Source organism: Taeniopygia guttata, chromosome 15, assembly GCF_048771995.1.
Source record: "Taeniopygia guttata chromosome 15, bTaeGut7.mat, whole genome shotgun sequence".
Classification (NCBI taxonomy): Eukaryota; Metazoa; Chordata; class Aves; order Passeriformes; family Estrildidae; genus Taeniopygia; species Taeniopygia guttata.
This window is the reverse complement of record NC_133040.1, coordinates 2966736-2970840: the sequence shown is the minus strand read 5'-3', so window position 1 is coordinate 2970840 and position 4105 is coordinate 2966736.

The following is a 4105-nucleotide window of genomic DNA, read 5'->3' as shown; positions in this document are numbered from 1 at the left end:
TTTATGTGTGTGTATATATATTTATTTCTTACTGATCAATTCCTGCCCTGGTGTGTCAAGGACCTCTTTACTGTGGGCTTGGAGTCAATGCACTGCCTCTGTCTCTGGACTGTGCTGCAAACCAGCCCATGGTGAAACATCCACAGTACAGGAATGCTGGGCTGCATTTTGCAGATACTCTGTACTGCTTTTCTGCAAAGCTATAAATCTTTCCTCTGAAGATTTCATTGAGAAATAGGATTCCTGCTGCATGGCAGCATGAGTTAGCAGTTCAGGAAGGAGAATAGTCACAGCTGTGGGATATCAGCTAAACCAGGCTCATTGTCTCCACTTGATAAGTTTGGTACCAGCTGGGGACACAGGAAAAGACAGATTTAACACTTCAAAGCAAAAAGCAATAGATCTTCTTTTCATCTCATTCAGCTTCCTGGGGAATCAAGTGTAGAAAGAAGATGCTGGTTGCTCAGTCAGGCAGTGCCACAATTCCCTGTTCCTTTTTGCACACGTTGGTGGGACTGTGCTGTCCCTGAGCATTCCCGAGGCTCTGCCACAGGATGCTCCGGGCTGGCAGCAAGTGCAGCTGAAGGGGGAGGCAGAGCAACCCCTGCCCACCACAGCACCCTGCTCTGCCTCCTGGGCTTCCAGCACTCCCACTTCTTACTCTCCTGGCAGGATCTTGGCTTCATTTAGCTCTAGCCCCAAATGCTCTGGATTCCAGCAGTTGCTGCTCTTCAGTAGAATTGATGCTCTTCAGCACAATCCCTTCAGGGTCCTTTGCACAGGCCAGATTAAATCAATATTTCAGAAATACCAGTGCAAACCTTAACACAGTGACAGAGTATTTTAAAGACCTTGGAATTAATTGTATTTTATGAACAATGAAGACTTGTATGTATTAAAGAAATTGTATGTTTTGAAGTATTTGGTGTACACAAAGTGATGGGATTTTTATATAATATGATGGAAGACAGAGAAACTTCATTTGGTGTCTAGGTTTTGGCTCTGGGTAATAGTAGTGAATGAAAAACAAACAAGTAAGATGTCACTAAGGATTGCTCAGATCCCTCTTTGTCATTCTTTGCTACAAAAATATGGTGAAACTATAAAGCTATTTGGATAAAGGCAAATAACACAAGCGATTTCCTGGCAGTCTGAGCAGCCTTTGGATGACCTCCTGGTTAATCAGGCATCATTGCATGATTTTGGTCCTCAGCAATCTTAATTCATTCTGGTCTGGAGGTGGATGTTGTGGAGGGAGGTGCTCAAATGTTTACATAAAGTTTGACAGCTACTGTTGACTCCTGTAATTTTGTAGATTTTCAAAGAAAAACTGCCTTATATTGTGAACAGTTGATAAAACTGTTATATAATAATATAATGTTTATATATATAATGCTTAGCTAACATTAAATGCCAGCTCAGGTTGGTAGCTATTGCATTCATGATTTTAAGGAAGAAAATGACTTTCCTTCAGTTTTCAGGGGAGCTGTTGTTGGGAACACTCAGCTAAAAGCAGTACCTTATGCTGATCTGGGCATTGTCATGCTTTAGAAGTGGGAACTGTGAGCACTCCCTTTTCCCCAGTGTTTGACTATACATTTGAAATACTTCTGGTTAGTGATGAGACTCCAAATAAATCTCTGGCTCACAGCACAAAGTACCTGCATGGCATGTGCAGCTGTTTCAGGGGATCTTGAGACATCCCAGCTTACCCTGTCAGGTAAGATACATGGTTAAAGCTTATTTTAGTGGACTTTAGTTAGATATACAGAATTATTTCAATAAAATATAATATGCACTTAGTAGCACTGTCAGCAAATTGTGACATTGCTCAGTAAAGAACACACACTAAACAAAATTTTCCATTTAAGAAATACTACATAGTTCTTAAGAAAAATCCTGAAAAAGGGTAATCACTCTTCAGTTGGTTTGTATCACCCACAAAAATGTATCCAACTATCTCACAAATGTTCAGTATTGATGATGATGAGAACACCCTGTTCTTAGCAATCAGGATTTGGGTTTATTCCTATTCCATTACTGAAAAACCTCATGCACTGAAACTCGAGGGGAGGGAAGGTCTGGGGCTTTGTTTGGAATGAATCTGCAGTACCCATGAGTTGGTTTCAAGCAGACTGTCTGGCCATGGTGAGTTAGGCCATGGCACAAGGCTGAGCTCCTCAGGTGCAGGTGATTGTGGTGATTGTGGTGATTGTGCAGCCCAGCAGCTGCTGGGATTGCCAGGGAGCTCAGCTCTCTGACCTTCCTTAATTGGCAAAACCAGGAGTGCTCCTATAAAGTAAAAGCCAACACAAAAACGAGGAGCCAAGCGAAACAATAAATCCATGTATTGCCAGTCACTGTATTTGAAGGGCACTTGAGATCATTGGATTGAAGTGTGGAGCCAGAGGACTTTAGAGCTGACATTTCTGGGGACAGCCAACACAGAAAAGGGTTGGGCACAGGCTGTGGGGTGACAGCAAAGCTGCTCTTAGGAAAGCTGCTGGGTGCTTTAATTTGCTTAGTGGGCTCATGTGCCAGCTGCAGGTGTCTGTGCCCTGCAGTGTTCTCTGGGGAGCAGAGAACCCCCAGAGAGGGAAGGGAGCAGCAATCAGAGACCTTCCCTTGTGCTGAGCTGAAAACCTGTAGTCCCAGATTTAATAACAGCAGGCAATACACTGCTGAAAGAGATGGGAAATGCAAAAGCACTTGGCTTTATTTGGTGATTCCTGGCATTTTCTTATGGAGTGTGTATTGTAGGCCTGTGCTAGAGAACCTAAAGAACAGACAAAACTTCACTCACTCCAGTTTCTACTGGTTGTTCTAATGCAAGACAGCATAAGCAGTGCCTGTAGTTATCATCCTTATTACTAATAAAAGAGTTTACCTTTTTTGTGCCTCCTGAAGAACATTCCTTCTTGCCCTCTACCATGGGCAGCTGTGAGAAAGAATAATTCCCCTGGAGCTCCTGAGCGCACCCTCCCCTCACCTGGCACAGCTGAGGCCAGAGCAGCTGTGCCTGCCTGGGTCAGCACCTCCCCTCCTTTTCTGAAGGTACCTGGAAGAGCTTCAAGCTGAGGAGTGAGTTTCTTGTCACTCTGTGCAGCATTTTTGTTTACAGTATTGGAGCCTATAACTTTAAAAATGTAGCTTATATGCAAGGTATGCTAAAACAAATTATTAAAATGAGTTTTATTCATTCAAATTGCAAACTGTGTCATGCTAAAAATAAGTCATGTGCTTTGACCATAATAGCTTAATTTGTACCTGTCTCTGCCATTCTTGTTTAATGTCATTAGCCAAATCTGATTTTCCTAGACTATTTTGTCCTTAGACAAATCTCTCACTATATGATTTTTATTTTTTTTCATAGAAAAAGGTAGTGGTGGGAAACAAATATACTCCCTGCTTTGAAACGTGAAGAGATGGAATTAAAAGCTGCCATTTACCAGAGCAGAACAGAATGATTTCCACCCCTTAGCCTCCTGAAATGAGTGTGTATTTGCAAGAACAAAGAGCCATAACATTCATAACCTTCTGGAAACTGTTAGAAAAAGTTCACTGTGAGCTCTGCCTGGGTGGGATACCAGACTCTACAGGGAAGTCTTGTTTCCCATGGATGCAGCTGTCTTGTCTTCTGGTGCTGCTGAGAACTGCTGGGCAACTGGTTTCAAAACTCAGTCTGTGTAGAGTGTAACTGCATTAATTCCAGTATTGACCTGGGTCCATATTAATTATATCTGGGCCTTAATATTTGTTGGCTTCAAGCTAAAAAGGCAAATTGATTTAATGATGTTAAAAATCTGCCTTGGTGCTAAAAGCCATAGGAGCATAGAGCACTGGGGAGGGCAAGTGCTAAAACCAGAGACTTGCTGTACACACAGCATTTCTGTTTAACTGGGGTGTGGGGTGCCAGATCCCAAGATGTTAATTTAAGTATTTGTCATGTGTTTGAAGCAATCCAAAATGATCTTCAGTATTTTTGTGACCAAGTCCATGGTAGTTTTATTATGGAGTCCAGGGAAAGTGTTCATCAGCTGTTCTTTGATCCAGCCAATTGGTTTACTGACTCCTACAGTGCTAATTAATTCCCAGCCTCATGAAA